At 44.2% G+C, this 21,311-nt stretch overlaps 1 pseudogene; it reads left to right on the top strand.

Moving 5' to 3' along the window:
- Window positions 1–1,709: 1,709 nt before the first annotated feature.
- On the top strand, window positions 1,710–15,541 carry LOC129395219 (nucleophosmin-like; annotated as a pseudogene).
- Window positions 15,542–21,311: the final 5,770 nt, after the last annotated feature.

Raw genomic sequence — 21,311 nt, 5'->3', positions numbered from 1 at the left:
ATCACTTGAGGCCAGGAGTTCAAGACCAGCTTGGGCAACATGGCAAGATCCTGTCTCTAAAAAAATTTTTTTTTACATTAGCCAGGTGTAGTGGTGCATGCCTATAGTCCCAGTTACTCAGAAGGCTGGGGTGGGAGGATTGCTTGAGCCCAGGAGCTAGAGGCTGCAGGGAGCTATGATCCACACCACTGCACTCCAGCCTGGGTAACAGAGTGAGACCCAGTCTCTTAAAAAAGAAAAACCATCACTTGTCCAGAGGTGGAGCTTCTGGAATGGTAGGGTAAGGAGCTCATCAAAACCCCTCCCCCAAAAGCTTTTTTTAAATGGTCAAAAACTACCAAACCTTGATAAGAATAGTGGGGTCTATGGCATTTAGACTTGGAGCTGCTCCCATCCACAGCTCTGTGGGCATGGTAGCCATGAGGAATGGAAGCCTCACTGTAAATGGAGGGAGCTGACCTGACTCTGAGCTCCAGAGAAAAGCTCCATGCCTAGGGGTATTGTCAAAAACAACAGCAATGTTGGTAGCAAGTAATTGGGGAAGGCCAACCTCACAGCTGCCTGAGGCTGCAACATTGTTTGAGTGAGCAGCAGACCAGACAAAAAATTAAAGGGATATGGAAAATAAGACAGCAGTAGTGGGAATTGATAAGTCCATGCATATGCATGAGGATGTGGAAGGCTGTGTACATGACCACAAAATATCAGGTACCTAGATGAATGTGAGACCCTATACAAGCCGAAATGAATGCCAGCACAGACTTACAAGCAGACCGAACTTAATATGCGTACTCAAACTCACACAGTTATCCCCTTAGTGGAAGCCATACTGGTTTGAGGTGTATAATCACAACTTCTAAGCAATCATTGGATAAAAATAAGCAATGCAGACCCACAGGTGACCCCAAGGAAGCCAGGCATAAAAACGGAAAGAATTATTTAAAAACTAAACAGCCAGGGTGTGGCGGCTCACACCTGTAATCCCAGCACTTTGGGAGGCTGAGGCAGGAGGATCATCTGAGGTCAGGAGTTCAAGACCAGCCTGGCCAACATGGTAAAACCCCATCTCTACTAAAAATATAAAATTAGCCAGGTGTGGTAGCGCATGCCTGTAATTCTAGCTACTTGGGAGGCTGAGGCAGGAGAATCGCTTGAACCTGGGAGGTGGAGGTTGCAGTGAGCTGAAATCGCACCACTGCACTCCAGCCTGGGCAACAAGAGTGAAACTCCGTCTCAAAAAAAAAAAAAAACTAAGCAGAGACATCAGTAACTGCACACTGAGGGATGAAAAACTCTACAGAATTAGTCCCCACGAGTCCCTAAACAAACAAAAAACAACAGCAACCATAATAACTGTGGAGGGTGGGGTCATAATCCAGAATTACTAAAATATCTACAGTGTCAACTTTTTAACAATTATGAGACATGCAAAACAAACAAACTGCACACACAGAGAATTCTGGTCCATACACAGGGGAAAAAAAAATACCAGTCCACTAGAAACTGTCTCTGAGGATGTCCACATGTTGCATTTAATAGTTAAAGACTTGGTGTCTTTATATATTAAATAGCCACGTGTGGTGGTACATGCCTGTGGTCCCAGCTAATCAGGAGGCTGAAGCAAAAGGATCGCTTGAGCCCAGGAATTGGAGACTGCAGTAAGCCATGATAGTGTCACTGCACTCTAGCCTGTGCTACAGAGCAAGACACTGTCTCAAAAATAAAAAATAAAATAAATAAAATATCTAGTTCACCAAAAAAAAAAAGACAGAGAAAGAGAAAGAACAAAAAAGATATGAGAGCTAAGGAAAACAAATCTCAAAATGGCAGATGTAAATCTATCCATATCAATAATTATATTCGAAATAAATGGACTAAATTCCCCAATCAAAAGGCAGAGACTGTCATATTAGGATGAAGACAGGATCCAACCATATGCTACCTGTAAAAGCCACACTTTAGATTCAAAGTTACAAATACGCTGAAAGTAAAATGATGGAAAAATATCTAACATGCAAAGAGTAACATAAATGAGCTGGAGTGGCTATACTGATTTCTGGCAAAATAGAAATTTAGTTGGAAAATGTTACTAAACACAAAAGGGTCATTTTATAATGATACTATGGTCAATTCATCAGAAAAATATTTTTTTAATTTTATATAAATTTATAAAATTGTATATCAATGTATATTTTATTAAAAATATATATTTAATAATATATATTTATAAAACTATATATATATATCTAACAAAGGAGGCTCGAAACACACGGAGCAAAAAACTGACAGAAACAAAGGGAAAAATAGACAATTCAGAAATAGCAGTTGGAGAATTCAATAACCCATTCTCAGGAATTAATAGAACAACTAGAAATAAAATCATCAAGGATATGGAAGACTTGAACAACACTATAAATCTGATGTGACCTAATTGACACCAATAGAACACTGCACTCAACGACAGCAGAATACACATTATTTTCAAATACATATGGAACACGCTCCAGGATAGATCTATGCTAGACCATAAAACATGTTTCAAAACATTTTAAAGGGCTTAAATTCTACAAAATATGTTTTCTGACTATAACAACTAGAAATCCACAAGAGAAGGAAATTGGACAAACCCACAAATATTTAGAAATTAACACGTTTTGTTTTGTTTTGTTTTTTGTTTTTGAGACAGAGTGTCGCTCCATCGGCCAGGCTGGAGTGCAGTGGCATGATCCCAGCTCACTGCAACCTCCGCCACCTGGGCTCAAGCAATTCTCCTGCCCAGCCTCCTGAGTAACCGGGATTACAGGCGCCTGCCACCACACCTGGCTTATTTTTGTATTTTTATTAGAGACGAGTTTTCACCATGTTGGCCAGGCTGGTCTCGAACTCCAGATCTCAGGTGATCCACCCGCCTCGGCCTCCCAAGTAGCTGGGATTACAGGCAGCCACCGGGCCCGGCCAGAAATTAACACATTTCTAAATAAGCCATGAATGGGAAATTAGAAAGTAATGCATGAAAATGAAAACACAACATACCACAATTTATGGGATGCGACTAAAGCAGTACTTAAAGGGAAATGTATAGCTTTAAATGCCTATATTAGAAAAGGAGAGGGTGGCACGGTAGCTCGTGCCTGTAATCCCAGGACTTTGGGAGGTCAAGGCGGGCAGATTGCTTAGGAGTTCGAGATGAGCCTGGCAAGAATGGCAAAACCCCATCTCTATAAAAATTAGCCAGGTGTGGTGGCACGTGCCTGTAGTCCCAGCTACTTGGGATGCTGAAGCGGGAGGATCGCTAGAGCCCAGGAGGCAGAAGTTGCAGTGAGCTGAGATTGTGCCACTGCACTCTAGCCTGGGTGACAGAGCGAGACTCCATCTCAAAAAGAAAGAAAAGAAAAACGGAGAAAGATTTCAAACCAATAGTCTAAGCTCCCACCTTAAAAATGTAGAAATGTAGCAATCTACACTTAAAGCAAGCAGAGGTAAGGAAATGATAAAGATTTGGATGGAAATCATTGCAACGGATAAATTTAAAAAACAATAAAGAAAATTCGTGAAACCAAAAGTTGATTCTTTGAAAAGATCAACACAATTGACAAATATTTAGATGGACCAAGAAGAGAGAAGACACATCACCAAAATTAGGAGGCAAGACCACTGACCCTACAGAAAGGAAAAGGATGACAAGATACTTCTATAAAAACTTTATGCTAATAAATTAGACAACTTGGACAAAATGGGCAAATTTGTAAAAGTGCACCAATTATCAAAACTGACTCAAGAAGTCATAGAAAATATGAATAGAGCCAGGCACGGTGGCTCATGCCTGTAATCCCAGCACTTTGGGAGGCTGAGGTGGGCAGATCACAAGGTCAGGAGATTGAAACCATCCTGGCCAACATGGTGAAACCCCGTCTCTACTAAAAATTAGCTGGGCGTGGTGGCGGGCGCCTGTAATCCCCACTACTCGGGAGGCTGAGGCAGGAGAATCGCTTGAACCTGGGAGGCAGAGGTTGCAGTGAGCCGAGATCTCGCCACTGCACACCAGCCTAGCAACAGACCGAGACTCCATCTCAGAAAATAAAAAAAAAAGACAGAAAGAAAGAAAATATGAAAAGAGTTGTAATAAGTAAGTTAAAATCTGTTCACACAAGAAAAACCCAAAGCCAGATAGTTTAACTGATTAATTTTATTAAACATTTACAGGAGAAATAATACCAACACTCTACAAAATCTTTCAGAAGATAGAGGAGGCGTGAACACTCTCCAACCCTATGAAGCCAGTATTGAGACCTAAGAGACCTCTGAGATGTAAGCCAAACAAACACATCACGAGAAAACTATATAGCAAATTAAATTTAGCAACCTATCAAGAATTATACATCATGACCAAGTGGGGTTTACTCCAGTGATTCAAGGCTGTTTGAATTTTTTTTTTTTTTTTGAGACAGGATCTCCTTCTGTTGCTCAGGCTGGAGTGCAGTGGGGTGATCACTAGGCTTACTGCAGCCTCAACCTCCTGGGTTCAAGTAATCCACCTCAGCCTCCCAAGTAGCTGGGACCACAGGCGCATGCAACCACACTCAGCTGATTTTCGTATTTTTTGTAGAGACAGGGTTTCACCATGTTGTCCAGGCTGGTCTGAATTCCTGAGCTCAAGCAATCCACCTGTTTCAGCCTCCCAAAGTGCTGGAATTACAGGTGTGTGCACCCGGCCAACCTTCAAAATTGAATCAAAGTAGCTTGCACCAATGTGATTCTGTGTGACTGTTCTCTGGAACAGTAGTCGTTTAGCTCCATCCACCTTCCCTCCTATCTAAGTGCATGCCACCACCCCATGGAAGATTCAGTGGACATGGATATGAGCCCCCTGAGCTCCCAGAAGTATCTTTTTGGTTGCAAACTAAAGGCAGACAAAGATTGATCACTTTAAAGTGGATAATGATGAAAATGAGCACCAGTTATCTTTCAGAAAGGACAGTTTAGGGGCGGGTGCAAAGGGTGAATTGCACGTTGCTGAAGCAGAGGCAATGGATATGAAAGCAGTCCAATTAAAAGTAACACTGGTTGGCCAGGCACAATGGCTCACGCCTGTAATCCCAGCACTTTGGAAGGCCGAGGCAGATGGATCCCCTGAGGTGAGGAGTTCAAGACCAGCCTGGCCAACATGGTGAAACCCATCTCTACTAATAATACAAAAATTAGCCAGGCATAGTGGCGGGTGACTGTAATCCCAGCTACTCGGGAGGCTGAGGCGGGAGAATCGCTTGAACCTGGGAGTCAGAGGTTGTAGTGAGCCAAGGTCACGCCACTGCAGTGAGCCAAGGTCACGCCACTGCACTCCAGTCTGTGCGGCAGAGCAAGACTGTCTCTAAAAAAAAAAAAAAGTAACACTGGCAACTTTGCAAATGTTTGTACAGCCAAAAGCTTCTCTTGTGGGCGTGGAAATAACACTGGCTATTGTCTTACAATTGAAGTGTGGTTTAGGGCCTATGCATATTAGTAGCACTTAGAAGCTGTGGAGGAGTCAGATGAAGAGGAGGATGCCAAATCCCTAAGTCTATCTGGAAAGCAATCTGCCCCTGGAAGCAGCAGCAAGTATCCACATAAACTAAAACTTGCTACTGATGAAGATGAATATGATGAGGAAGATGATGAAGATGGTGAACATAATGAGGAAACTGAAGAAAAAGCCCCAGTGGAGAAATCTATACGAGGCACTCCAGCCAAAAATACACAAAAATCAAACGAGATGAAAATGACTCACTACCATCAACACCAAGATCAAAAGTCAAGAATCCTTTCAAAAACAGGAAAAAACCTCCTAAAACATTGAAAGGACCTAGTTCTATAGAAGACATTAAAGCAAAATGTGGCCAGGTGTGGTGGCTCACACCTGTAATCCCAGCACTCGGGGAAGCCAAGACGGGAGGATCGCTTGAGCCCAGGAGTTCAAGGCTGCATTAAGCTATGATCACACCACTGCACTCCAGCCTGGGTGACAGAGTGAGACTTTGTCTCAAAAAAAAAAAAAAATGCAGACTGGGAGAAAACACTGGCAAATCATGTATCTGATAAAGGACTTGTATCCAGAATCTATAAAGAACACAACTCAGGCTGGGCACCGTGGCTCACGCTGTAATCCCAGCACTTTGGGAGGCCAAGGCAGGAGAATCACTTGAGCCCAGGAGATGGAGACCAGCCTGGGCAACATTAGGGAGACCTCATCTCTAATTAAAAGAATTCAAAAAGAAGACAAACAACCCAGTTTAAAAATGGGCAAAAGAGGTTGGGTGTAGGTGTCAGTGTCCCCATGCTGAAGCCAAAGGGATTGCATAGGGTAGGGAAGTGCCAGGTTGCCCCCGCACCCCTCACGGCCACTCTGTCCCAGGCAGATGCTCCTGCTGGCCCCTGCCTGCCTCGCCACCCGCTCAGCTCCAAGCAGGCATGTCTCTGGCCGGGTCAGGTTCCTGCCTGCTAGGGTTCTGCTGAGCGACCCTGGTCTGTCCTACTCCTCTCTGAGCCGAGACTCCTCCTTGGTCACTAGAAGATGAGAATGGTGTGGCATACCTTATACCAGAAGAATAAGAAAATAAAGTGTTTAGTGTGTAGTAGAGAAGAACCAGAAACATACTGAATGCATAAGTTGGGTATTGGTTGAGAAACTGGGGCACATCCATACGGCAGGGGCGCACGGTGACACTAATGAAGAAACATTGCCGGGAGGAAAAACCAAATTACAGAATAGTATGCACAGCAAGACCTCATTTATGTAAAAACACACAGCAAACACAGTTTTTGATGTTTGTTTCTATAAATGCACAGTGAAAGGTCTGGAAGGTCATGTCAGACTGTTAATGGGAAGAGTATGCAAGTGCACTGAGGAAGGAAGTGCTTCTCTTTATATGGTTTTATACTGTTTTATTTTATTTTATTTATTTATTTATTTATTTGTTTATTTATTTATTTTGAGACAGAGTCTCGCTCTGTCACCCAGGTTGGAGTGCAGTGGTGTGATCTCAGCTTACTGCAACCTCCGCCTCCTGGGTTCAAGCAATTCTCCTGCCTCAGCCTCCCAAGTAGCTGGGATTACAGGCATGCACGATAAGGCCCAGCTAATTCTGGTATTTTTAGTAGAGACGGGGTTTCACCATGTTGGCCAGGCTGGTCTCGAACTCCTGACCTCAGATGATCCATCTGCCTCAGCCTCCCAAAGTGCCAGAATTACAGACGTGAGCCACCGCACTTGGCCAATTTCTATACTATTTAAATCCCCCTTTTTGTTACAATGGTTTGTATTTTATTGTTGAAACAAAAAAAAATTAAGAAAATTCCAAAATGTTTTTAAATGGACAAAAATATTGAAAAGACATTTCACCAAAGACAATATACAAATAAACAGATGATACTTTGGGAGGCTGACGCGGGAGGATTGCTCAAGCCCAGGAGTTCGAGACCAGCCTGGGCAACAAAGCGAGACCCTGGCTCTACACAAACTAATTTAAAAATTAGCTGGGCTCGATGGCACAAGCCTGTAGTCCCAGCTACTTGGGAGACTGAGGCAAAAGGATCCCTTGAGCCCAGGAGATCGAGGCTGCAGTAAGCTGTGATGGAGCCACTGCACTCCAGCCTGGGTGACAGAGTGAGACCTCGTTTCAAAACAACAACAACCTATAACACATGAAGAGATGCATAGCATCATAAGTCATTAGGGAAATGCCAATTAAAACCACAATGAGATACCACTTGATATACACTAAAGTAGCTTTAATTAAAAAGTCAGTTATAAGAAATGTTGGCAAGGATGTGGAGAATAAGAAACCTTCATACATTTCTGCTGTGAATGTAAAGTGTAATAGCCACTTTGGAAAAGTTTGGCAGCTTCGTAGAAAATTGATCAAAAATTTGACCAGGCCCAGTGGCTCACACCTGTAATCCCAGCACTTTGGGAGGCCAAGGTGGGTGGATCACCTGAGGTCAGGAGTTCAACACCAGCCTGACCAACATGCTGAAACCCCATCTCTACTAAAAAATACAAAAATTAGCTGAGCGTGGTGGCAGGTGCCTGTAATCCCAGCTACTTGGGAGGCTGAGGCATGAGAATCGCTTGAGCCCAGGAGGCAGAGGTTGCAGTGAGCCAAGATCATGCCACTGCACTCCAGCCTGGGTGACAGAGCGAGACTCTGTCTCAAAAAGCAAAGAAAGTTGATCAAAAATTTACCATATATACAACCCAGCAGTGCTACTCCAAGGTATCTATCCAAAAGAAATGTGACAAATGTTCACACAAACACTTGCACTTGAATCTTCGGAACAGCATTATTCAAACTAGCTAAAAGGAGACAATCCAAAAGCCTGTCAACTGGCAAATGGATAAACAAAATGTGGTACATTTACCAAGAAAAAGGAATAAAATGTTGAGAAATACAACAGGGATGAACCTCAAAAACATACTAAGCAACTAAAAATACAAAAATTAGCCGGGCATGGTAGCGTGCGCCTGTAATCCCAGCTACTCAGGAGGCTGAGGCAGGAAAATTGCTTCAACCTGGGAGGTGGAGGTTGCAGTGAGCCGAGATCGTGCCACTGCACTCCAGCCTGGGTGACAGAGCAAGACTGTCTAAGAAAAAAAAAATCTATAGAGATCTGTAGATTACTGGTTGTCTGAAGGTGGGAATTACAATTAATGGATATTAACTGTAAATTAGCACAAGGTGCCAGGCACAGTAGTTAACGCCTAAAATCTCAGAGTTTGGGAGGCTGAGGTGGGAGGATTACTGGAGCCCAGGTCTTTAAGACCAGACTGGGCAACAAAGCAAGACCCTGTCTCTATAAAAAAAAAAATGTTTTTTAATTAGCTGGGCATGGTGATACATACACGGCTGCTGTCCTGGCTACTCGGGAGGCTGAGGTGGGAGGACTGCTGGAGCCCAGGAGGTTGAGGCTGCAGTGAATCGTGATTGTGCCACTGCACTCCAGCCTGGGTGAGAGACCGAGACCCTGTCTCAAAAAAAAAAAAAAAAAAAAAAAAAAAAAAAAAAAACACACACACACACAAGGGATCTTACTGGGACTATATAAATGTTTTAGAACTTGAATGTAGTGATGGTTGCACAAGTAGGTAAATTTAATAAAGTCAGAGCTGTGTTGGCTGTTGTAGGTCCTTTACATTTCCATATGAATTGTAAAATAAGTTTATCCAATTCTGCAAAAAAAAAAAAAAAAAAAAGGCTGTTGTGATTTTTATTGGGATTGGTTTGAATCCATAGATCAATTGGAGAGATTTGAAATCTTTTTTTGTTTTTGAGACAGGGTCTTGCTCTGTCGCCCAGGCTGGAGTGCAGTGACTTGATCTCAGCTCACTGCAGCCTCAACCTCCTCGGGCTCAGAGGATCTTCCCACCACAGCCTCCTGAGTAGCTGGGATTATAGGCGCAAACCACCATGCCCAGCTAACTTTTGTATTTTTTGTAGAGATGGGGTTTCGCCATGTCGCCCAGGTTGGTCTCAAACTCCTGGGTTCAAGTGATTCACCCACCTCGGCCTTCCAAAATGCTAGGATTACAGGCCACCGCACCTGACCAGAATTGAAATCTTAACAATATTGAGTTTTCTTTTTTATTTTTTTATTTTTTTGAGACGGAGTTTCACTCTTGTTGCCCAGCCTGGAGTGCAATGGTGCAATCTCAGCTCACTGCAACCTCCGCCTCCCGGGATGGAGCAATTCTCATGCCTCGGCCTCCCGAGTAGCTGGGATTACAGGCGCACATGACCACATCCAGCTATTTTTTTTTTTAATTTTTAGTAGAGATGGGGTTTCACTATGTTGGCCAGGCTGGTTTCGAACTCCTGACCTCAGGTGATCCACCCGCCTCGACCTCCCAAAGTGCTGGGATTACAGGCGTGAGCCACTGCACCTGGCCAATATTGAGTTTTCTGACTCATAAATCAGGATACCTCTCCATGTCTTTCTTTTCTGTTTCTGGTTTTTTGTGTGTTTGTTTGTTTGTTTGTTTGTTTGTTTTTGAGACAGTTTCACTCTGTCATTCAGGCTGGAGTACAGTGGCATGATCATAGCTCACTGCAGCCTCCAACTCCTGGGCTCAAGCAATTCTCCTGCCTCAGCCTTGAGAGTAGCTGGGACTACAGGCATGTGCCACTACACCTGGCTAATTTTTTAAAAATTATTTTTTGTGGAGATGGGCATCTCACTATATTGCCCAGGCTGGTCTCAAAATCCTGGCCTCAAGCAATCCTCCCACCTCAGCCTTCCAAAGCACTGGGCTTACAGGTGAGAGCCACTATGCCCAGCCCCCTCTCCATTTCTTTAATTTCTCTCAGTAATACTTTGTATTTTTCAGTGTACACATCTTTCACATATTTTGACAAATTATCCCCTAAATATTTCATATTTTTTATGCTGTTTTACTTGATATTGTTCTATTTCCACTTTATTGTGTGGTATTCATTTTTAAGTTCAATTTCTTATTGTTAATTGCTAGTCTATGGACAATAAATGGATGTTTGTAGTTTATCTTGTGCAAAAGTTAGAGGGAATAATCACCATACAAGACTGTATCCACCTCTGACACCAATTGCAAACTCAAAGGTCTCCAAGACCCTCATATTCAACAATTCACTAGAGGCTAGGCTGGTGGCTCATGCCTGTAATCCCAGCACTTTGGGAGGCCGAGGCTGGTGAATCACCTGAGGTCAGGAGTTCGAGACCAGCCTGGCCAACATGGTGAAACTCCATGTCTACTAAAAATACAAAAATTAGCTGGCGTGGTGGCAGGCGCCTCTAATCCCAGCTACTCAGGAGGTTGGGGCACAAGAATTGCTTGAGCCCGGGAGGCAGAAGTGCGATGAGCTGAGATTGTGCCACTGCACTCCCGCCTGAGCGACAGAGGGGAGACTCTCTCTCTAAAAAAATAAATAAATAAATAAAAAATAAAAAAAACAATGATTCACTAGAAGGACTCACAGAACTCACTGAAAGCCATTATACCCATGGTTTCACTTTATTACAGTGAAAAGATACAGATTAAAATCAGCCAAGGGGTGAAATACACAGGGCAGAGTCCAGGAAGGTAATAAATGCAGAGCCTCCAGTTGTCCTCTTCCGTGGAATCAGAACAGCAATACTGTCTCAGCATTGTTGTGTGACAATAGCATGGAGTGTTACCAATCAGGGAAACTCACTCAAGCCTTGGTGTCCAGGGCTCCATCATGTAGGAAAAATTGACTGTCCACGTGGTTGATTTCAGTTTCCAGCCCTCAGGAGGTCAAGCCCCTACCCTAAATCACATAGCTATTATCTGGCTGGGCTAAATCCCCTACCCTAAATCACATTGCTTCAATCCGACTGGCCCAAGACCCCCAAGCAAACAAAGAGACAGACTCCTATCAAACACAACAGTCCAAGGGCTTAGAGATTACCAACTGGAATCTGATGGCAAAGGCCAGACCTCTCTTCAGATAAAGTTAAATTCCTTAATACACAGGTGACCCCTGGCCTTTGGCCAAGACTCATTCACAGCAAAATGATCGTATTTGTCTGGGCATCTACTTTTGGTATAGCATTTATGTGACATATAATAATAGTAAAAAACTAATTCATCCTATCAAACCATTATATACATCTTCATATTTTTGTACTAATTTTATTTTTTGTTCGTTTTTTGGGTTTTTTTTAATTTCTTTTTTTTTTTTTTTTTTTTTGAGACAGTGTCTCTGTCACCCAGGCTGGAGTGCAGTGGTGCAGCCACGGCTCACTGCAACCTCCGTCTCCCGGGCTCAAGTGATCCTCCCATTTCAGCCTCCAGAGTAGCTGGGACTATAGGTGCATGCTACCACACCCAGCTAATTCTTTGTATTTTTAGTAGAGACAGGGTTGTGCCATGTTGCCCAGGCTGGCCTCAAATTCTTGGATTCAAGCAATCTGCCCGCCTCAGCCTTCCAAAATGCTGGGATTACAGGCGTGAGCCACCAAGCCCGGCTTTTTGAACTAATTTGATTATTCTTCCTCTTTGATCTCCCTCTATTTGTATCTTATGTAAACTTGTACAAAACTATTTAGCAGGCTGGGCGTGGTGGCTCACGCCTGTAATCTCAGCACTTTGGGAGGCCAAGGTGGGCAGATTACCCGAGATCAGGAGTTTGAGACCAGTCTGGTCAACATGGTGAAATTCTACTAAAACACAAAATTAGCCGGGCATGGTGGCATGTGCCTGTAATCCCAGCTACTTGGGAGCCTGAGGTTTGAGAATCGCTTGAACCCAGGAGGTGGAGGTTGCAGTGAGCCAAGATCATGCCGTTGCACTCCAGGCTGAGCGACAGAGCGAGACTCCATCTTAAAAAACAAACAAACAAACAAACAAAAACTGTTTAGCATAGAAATTAGCTGATGGTTAGCCAAAACCAGTTTTTCCACAAGGCAGTCATTTTCTATTAGTATTATATCTTGAAAGGCTTTAACTCAATTTACCAATATGTTTGACCATCAATATAGATATTATAATCTTAGCAACAATGCCAGTGTTACATTATATCATGCTATGGTAGTAAATGTAACCTGCAGAGTAAGAGTCAAAAGATACTGGCACATTACTGGAGTTCCCTTAACAATTGGTCCAGTTCATCTCCCAGAGCAATGCCACTGAGGTTTACAGGCATCGACCTTGTTAGGTTCTAAATGTTGAGGTTAGTTTTCGCAACATACAGTTTCATTGTGGTTTCATTCTTTTTCTTTCTTTCTTTTCTTTTCTTTTTTTTTTTTTTTGAGACGGAGTCTCGCTCTGTCACCCAGGCTGGAGTGCAGTGGCGCAATCTCAGCTCACTGCAAGCTCTGCCTCCCGGGTTCCCGCCATTCTCCTGCCTCAGCCTCCCAAGTAGCTGGGACTACAGGTGCCCGCCACCACGCCCGGCTATTTTTTGTATTTTTAGTAGAGACAGGGTTTCACCGTGTTAGTCAGGATGGTCTTGATCTCCTGACCTTGTGATCCACCCACCTCCGCCTCCCAAAGTGCTGGGATTACAGGCGTGAGCCACTGCGCCCGGCCTTTTTTTTTTTTTTTGAGATGGAGTTTTGCTCTGTTGCCCAGGCTGGAGTGCAGTGGACTCAATCTCAGCTCACTGCAGCCTCGACCTCCTGGGCTCAAGCAATCCTCCCACCTCAGCCTCCTGAGTAACCGGGACTACAGGCATGCACCACCATGCTTGGCTAATTTTCGTAATTTTTGTAAGCAATGGGGTTTTGCCAGGTTTCCCAGACTGGTCTTGAACTCCTGACCTCAAGCAATCCTCCCACCTCAGCCTCCCAAAGTGCTGGGAGTACAGGCTTGAGCCACCGCGCCTGGCCACTTCATTCTTTCAGATATCCGGTATAATTGAGCCAATAAATAAAGTCACCTCTTGTTCTCGGCCTCTTTCAGAGCATCAGTGTAATGACTTTTCCTTATTGCACAACACATTTCTTCATTCTTTTACTCTCAGGTACCATTCCTCTTTCTCTCCATTTATGGCTGAATTTGACCCAACTTTTCCACCTTTGGAAGGGACATTAGGTTCAGCCTCTGTGCTAGTCTAGATTATCAGCAGCAATACCAGTCTAGCAAATGCTTCTGCCTCGGTCTACCCCCATCCATGTAGGGTATAGTTACATAGGTGTGGAACCAGCGGGCTACCTCAATCACTGGGTAACACAGCTGCATGCATTCACTGTTTACCCTAATTTGCCAGATGAGGTGAAGGCGCAGTCTATCATGTTAGGCCCTGTGTTAGGCTGTTCTTGCATTGCTATAAAGAAATACATGAGACTGGGTAATTTATAAAGAAGGGAGGTTTAATTGGCTCACAATTCTGCGGGCTTTTGTTTTGTTTTGACACAAGGTCTCACTCTGTCACCCAGGCTGGAGGGCAGTGGTGAAATCTCGGCTCACTGCAACCTCCAATCCCCGGGTTCAAGCGATCCTCCCACCTCAGCTTCTCAAATACCTGGGACCCAGACGCACACCACCACACCTGGCTATTTTTTTGTATTTTTAATACAGATGGGATCTCACCATGTTGTCCAGGTTGGTTGCGAACTCCTGAGTTCAGGGAATCTGCCCAACCTTGGCTTCCCAAAGTACTGGGATTACAGATGTGAGCCACCGCGCCCAGTCTAGTTCTACAGGCTTTACAGGAAGCATGGTGTTGATGTCTGCTCAGCTTCTGGGGAGGCCTCAGGAAGCTTCCAATCATGGCAGAAGGCAAAGAGGGAGCAGGCGTCTCATCTGGTGGGAGCAGGAGAGCAAGAGACAGCATGGCAGGGGGAGGTGCCACACACTTACCAACCAGATCTCAGGGGAACTCACTCACTATGGTGAGGACAGCACCAAGCCACAAGGAATCCACCTCCATGGTCCAAACACCCCCCACCAGGCCCCACCTCCAATACTGGCAATTACATTTCAACATGAGATTTGAGGCCTGGTGTGGTGGCTCATGCCTGTAATCCCAGCACTTTGAGAGGCCGAGGCGGGTGGATCACTTAAGCCCAAGAGTTCCAGACCAGCCTGGCCAACATAGCAAAACTGCGTCTCTACTGAAAAAACAAAACAAAACAAAACAAAAAACAGATTTGGGCAGGGACAAATATTCAAACTATATCAAGCCCTTAGGAATTCTGACATAAACATGTAAAAGTACAGTTAAAGTTTCTTGCTTAAGGCTCATCCCTGCTTCTGGAAGCTACAGTCGCAGTTCTGGTCCTGAGACTACTGCGTCAGGTAGGGAAAAACAGAAAGATGAGATGGTGTGGGAGGAAACTGTATATTGTACCAGCATCCACTCTGACTTCCTCTTCCCCAGATCCTTCTATAAAGTGAATGAATCCATCTGGTGGAGACCCTCCCTTGGCCCTCCTCATTTTGATGGTGAGCACACAATTGTGAAGGTGTGTACATTAGCCCTTCATGCCTTTATTGCCCCCAGTTTTTTTGTTTGTGTTTTTCTTTTGTTTTTTTTTGTTGTTGTTGTGTTGTTTTGTTTTGTTTTGTTTTTGAGACGGAGTTTGGCTCTGTCACCCAGGCTGGAGTGCAACAGCGTGATATTGTCTTACCACAAACTCTGCCTCCCGGGTTCAAGCGATTCTCCTTTCTCAGCCTCCCAAGTAGCTGGGGGTACAGGCATGTGCCACCATGATCGGCTAATTTTTGTATTTTTAGTAGAGACGGGGTTTCACCCTGTTGGCCAGGCTGGTCTTCAGCTCCTGACCTCAAGCAATCCACCTGCCTTGGCCTCCCAAAGTGCTGGGATTACAGGCGTGAGCCATCACACACAGCCGAGGGTTGTTGATACAGACTGAATTGTGCCCTCCCAAATTCATATGTTGAAGCCCTAACCCTCAATGTGACTGAAAGAGATAGGGTCTTTAAGGAGATAATTAGGGTTAAATTAGGTTAAAAGGGTGGAGCCCTAATCCAATAGGACTGATGTCCTTATAAGACGAAGATTGTGGCAAGCATTCACTTAATTAAACATATATGTACACACGTATATATACATATATACACACATATATACATATATACACACATATATACATATATACATATATACACACATATATACATATATATATACATGTATACACATATATACTATATATACACATATAGATATACATATATACATATATACACATATACATATACATATATACATATATATACACACATATACATATACATATATACATATATATATACACACATATATATTATTTTTTTAAAAGATAGAAAGAAGAGGAAGGCCAGGTGCAGTGTCTCATGCCTGTAATCCCAACACTTTGGGAGACCAAGGTGGGTGGATCACTTGAGGTCAGGAGTTTGAGACCAGCCTGACAAACATGGTGAAACCCGGTGTCTACTAAAAATACAAAATTAGCACCAGGCACGGTGGCTCACGCCTGTAATCCCAGCACTTTGGGAGGCCAAGGCGGGTGGATCACGAGGTCAGGAGTTCAAGACCGGCCTGGCCAAGATGGTGAAACCCCGTCTAACAAAAATTAGCTGGGCATGGTGGCAGGTGCCTGTAATCCCAGCTACTCGGGAGGCTGAGGCAGAGAATTGCTTGAACCTGGGAGGCAGAGGTTGCAGTGAGCTGAGGTCATGCCACTGCACTCCAGCCTGGGCAACAGAGCAAGACTCCATCTCAAAAATAATAATAATAATAATAATAATAATAATACAGAATTAGCTGGATGTGGTGGCACATACCTGTAATCTCAGCTACTCGGGAGACTGAGGCAGGAGAATCGCTTGAACCCGGGGGGTGGAGGTTCCAGTGAGCCAAGATTGTGCTATTGCACTCCAGCATGGGCAACAAGAGTGAAACTCCATCTCAAAAAAAAAAGGAGGAAGATACCACCCCCAAGAGTCTGTGTGTTAGGCCTTTCTTGCATTGCTATAAGGAAACACCTGAGACTGGGTAATTGATAAAGAAAAGAAGTTTAAGCTGGGCATGGTGGCTCATGCCTGTAATCCCAGCACTTTGGAAAGCCAAGGCTGGCAGATTGCTTGAGCTCAGGAGTTCAAGACCAGCCTGGGCAACATGGCAAAACCCTGTCTCTACAAAAAAACACAAACATTAGCCAGGTCGTGCTGGTGCATGCCTGTAATCCCAGCTACTTGACAGGCTGAGGCAGGAGGATTCCTTGAGCCCAAGAGATTGAGGCTGGAGTAAGCTGTGTCCATACCACAGCACTCCAGCCTTGGTGACAGAGCAAGACCCCATCAAAAAAAAAAAAAAAGGAAAGAAGTTTAATTGGCTCACAGTTCTGCAAGCTGTACAGGAAGCATGGTGCTGGCATCTGCTCAGCTTCTGGGGAGGCCTCAGGAAACTTACAATCATGCCAGAAGGTGAAGGGGGAGCAGGTGCAACACAGAGCCAGAGCAGGAGCCAGGTAGGGGGGAAATGCCACACTTTTATTTTTATTTTACTTTATTCTTTTTGAGATGGATTCTCACTCCATTGCCCAAGCTGGAGTGCAGTGGTATGATCTTGGCTCACTGCAACCTCCACCTCCCGGGTTCAAGCGATTCTCCCTGTCTCAGCCTCCTAAGTATCTGGGATTACAGGCACCTGCCACCACACCTGGCTAATTTTTGTATATTTAGTAGAGATGGGGTTTTGCCATGTTGGCCAGGCTGGTCTCAAACTCCTGACCCCAGGTGATCCACCTGCCTCAGCCTCCCAAAGTGCAGGGATTACAGGCGTGAGCCACTGCGCTCAGCCCAGAATCTTCTGTTTGTTTTAGAAACATCAATCCAGGATTTTTAGTTATACTTAGTGGGAGGAACAGGGAAAAACACATCTACCTCATTTTCCCAGAAGTAGAAGTCTTATAAAGTTGATTTGGGTCTTTTACAAACATTTCCCATGTCTCTACTAACTTTGTGAGCATATGCAATAGGTACAATAACTTTTAATATCCTTGTCTGCTAATTTTAACATTTGTGTCAGCTCTGGGTCAGTTTATTGGTTGATAGATTATTCTCAATTGTGTCCTGTTTTCTACTAGGAGGATGAGGCGGGAGGATCACTTGAGTTCGGGAGGTCAAGGCTGCAGTGAGCTGTGATTATGCCACTGCACTCCAGCCTAGGTGACAGACTGAGACTGCATCTCAAAGGAAGGGAAGGGGGAAGGGGGATGGGGGAAGGGGGAAGGGGGAAGGGGGAAGGGGGAAGAGGGAAGGGGGAAGGGAGAAAGAACGAAAGAAAGAAAGAAAGAAAGAAAGAAAGAAAGAAAGAAAGAAACAAAGAAACAAAGAAATTACAAATAAGAAATATGCCAGTGGGTGTTTATTAACAAGAGTTTTCAGTGGAAGTCATCTATGGGCGATATGTCAATGTGTTTATTTCTAAATGGGGAGATTTGTTAGGAGGGGTCATGAATGGGACATTTTGATAGATGTTTTTGAATGGGGTGATTTTTTTTTTCCGCAACAGGTTCATGAATGAAAGATTTGCCAATGGGTAGATATCTCTGAAAGGGGAGATTTGCCAGTCAGGGGGTCATCAATGGGGATATGTCGGTGGGATATTCGTGAAAAGGAAAGGCTCAGAAGCGGCCACAGTAGGCAGAATTCTAAGAATGTGCCCCCCATATCCCTCACCCCTGTATAAACTCCTTGATTGTAGGTAGAATCTGTGAATATGATGAGATCTCACTTGTGGTTATATTACATTATATAAAAAAGGGATCTTGCAGATATAACTAAGGTTGCTCATCAGTTGACCTTAAAATAGGGAGACTATTCAGATGAGCCTAATCTAAGCACATTAGCCCATCATAAAAGCAGAATTTTCTCCTGCTGGTGGCAGAAGAGGAAATCAGAGAGATTGGAAACATGAGAAGCATTTGACACGTCCTAGCTGGCTTTGAAGATGAAGAGGCCCACACGGTAAGAAATTCAGTCACCCTCTAGGAGCAGAAAACAGCCACTGGCTGACAGCCAGCGAGGAAATGGGGACATCAGTCCTACATACTGCAAGGAGCTGAAGTCTGCCAATAACCTGAACAAGGTTAAAAGTGTGTCCTTTCTGAGAACCTCCAGATAAGAGTCCAGCATAGCAAATACTTCGACCTTGGCCTTGTGAGACCATTAGGGAGAGAACCCAATACAACCTGCCAGGACTTCTGACCTACAGAACTGTGAGATAATAAATGGGTATTGTTTTAAGCTGCTAAGTTTGTGGTAATTTGTTATACATCAATAGAAAACTAATACAGCTGGTCAGGCAAGGTGGCTTATGCCTGTAATCCTAGCACTTTGGGAGGCCAAGGAGGGCGGATCACTTGAGGCCAGGAGTTTGAGACCAGCCTGGTCAACATGGCAAAACCCCATATCTACTAAAAATACAAAAATTAGCCAGGCGTGGTGGCGCACCTGTAATCCCAGCTACTGGGGAGGCTGAGACATGAGAATCGCTTGAACCTGGGAGGCAGAGGTGGCAGTGAGCCGAGATTGTGCCACCGCACTCCAGCCTGGGTGACAGAATGAGACTCTGTCTCAAAAAAAAAAAAAAAAAGAAGGAAGGAAAGAAAGAGAAAGAAAGAAGAAAGAAAGAAAGAGAGAAAAAAAGGAAGAAAAGAAAAGAAAGAAAAAGAAAAGATAAGGAAAACTAATACAGTTAGTATTTGCCAGTTGGGTATTTGTAAAAGAGGACATATGTCACACTGAGGAGAGGGGGCTCTTTAAGAGAAATGTTTACCAAGGGCTTAGGGATTTGCAAGTTATCGTCTTGGCAATAGTTGGCAATAGTACAGATCTTTATTTATTTACTTTTTGTAGAGATGGGTATCTCCCTATTGCCCAGGCTGGTTTCCAACTCCTCGCCTCAAGCAATCTTCCCACCTTGGCCTCCCAAAGTGGTGGCATTAGACTGTGCCCAGCCCAGTAGAGATTTTTAAACCTGGAGATTTATCAAGTGAGGACTGCATACTGAGGAACTGTTATGGGTTGAATTGTGTCTCCCCAAAAGATGCATTGAAGTCCTAACCCCCAATACTTTAGAATGTGAAAACAGGCACATTATCATCGGGAGAAACTGTGCTCAGAAGTCTTTGAAATGTCGCAACTTGTCAGTGGGGAGATGTTCATACTAAAAATTAGCGTACAAGCATCATAATAAGAATGAAAACATTACAGGCCGGGCCTGGTGGCTCACGCCTGTAATCCCAGAATTTTGGGAGGCCAAAGCGGGCAGATCACTTGAGGCCAGGAGTCCAACACCAACCTGGACAACATGGCAAAACCCCATCTCTACTAAAAATACAAAAATTAGGCCAGGCGTGGTGACTCACGCCTGTAATCCCAACACTTTGGGAGGCTGAAGTGGGCGGATCACCTGAGGTCAGGAGTTCGAGACCAGCCTGACCAACATGGAGAAACCCCGTCTCTACTAAAAATACAAAATCAGCCAGGCGTGGTGGTGCATGCCTGTAATCCCAGCTACTTGGGAGGCTGAGGCAGGAGAATCACTTGAACCCAGGAGGCTGAAGTTGCAGTGAGCCGAGATTGCGCCATTGCACTCCAGCCTAGGCAACAAGAGCGAAACTCTGTCTCAAAAAATTAAAAAAAAAAAATACAATAATTAGCCGGGCATGGTGGCATATGCCTGTAATCCCAGCTACTCAGGAGGTGAAGGTTGCAGTGAGCCAAGATCGCGCTACTGCACTCCAGCCTGGACGACAGAGCCAGACTCTGTCTCAAAAAAAAAAAAAAAAGAAAGAAAAAGAAAACATTACAAATGAACATATTATATTTGTGACATCTTTGGGAGAGATTCTCAAAATCATTGAGTTAAAGTTGTCAGTGTGAATAAAATTATTGCTACAAATATCATAAGTTGCCATTACTAAAATGTATCACTACTAAGTCATAAATTAAATTATATTTGCCATTACTACTACTAATATAACTAATACAGAGAGCTGGATATGTGCCTAGCATTATTCTAAGCACTGTACATTTATGACTTCATTGTCCCTCAGATTTAGGCATTATTTTTATCCCCATTTTACAGATGCAGAAACTGAGGCATAGAGAGGTAAATATGATTTCCCCAGGGACACATAGCTAAGACAAGGCAGAAACAGAAATGTTTTTCCCTAAAGTTTTATGCAGGCACTAATTAAATTTTTTCTTTTCTTTTCTTTTTTTTGAGACGGAGTCTCGCTCTGTCGCCAGGCTGGAGTACAGTGGCGTGATCTCGGCTCACTGCAACCTCTGCCTCCCGGGTTCAAGCGATTCTCCTGCCTCAGCCTCTTGAGTACCTGGGATTACAGGCATATGCCACCATGCCTGGCTAATTATTGTATTTTTTTTTCTGAGATGGAGTTTCACCCGGCTAATTATGTACTCTTAGTAGAGACGGGGTTGCACCATGTTAGCCAGGATGGTCTCGATCTCTTGACCTCGTGATCCGCCCACCTTGGCCTCCCAAAGTGCTGGGATTACAGGCATGAGCCACCACGCCCTAAATTTTTTTCTTAATGAGGTGGGGTGTGGTGGCTCACACCTGAAATCCCAGCACTTTGGGAGGCCGAGGCAGATGGATCAACTGAGGTCAGGAGTTGGAGACCAGCCTAGCCAACATGGCGAAACCCCGTCTCTACTAAAAAAATACAAAAATTAGCAAGGAGTGGTGGCGTGTGCCTGTAATCCCAGCTACTAGGGAGGCTGAGACAGAATCACTTGAATCCAGGAGGCGGAGGTTGCAGTGGGCCGAGATCCAGCCTGAGCGACAGAGCAAGACTTTATCCCA

The sequence above is a fragment of the Pan paniscus genome, chromosome X, assembly GCF_029289425.2.
Source record: "Pan paniscus chromosome X, NHGRI_mPanPan1-v2.0_pri, whole genome shotgun sequence".
In the NCBI taxonomy this organism is placed as follows: domain Eukaryota; kingdom Metazoa; phylum Chordata; class Mammalia; order Primates; family Hominidae; genus Pan; species Pan paniscus.
Note: the sequence above shows the minus strand (reverse complement) of the source record. Positions and strands in the feature narration are given on the sequence as shown.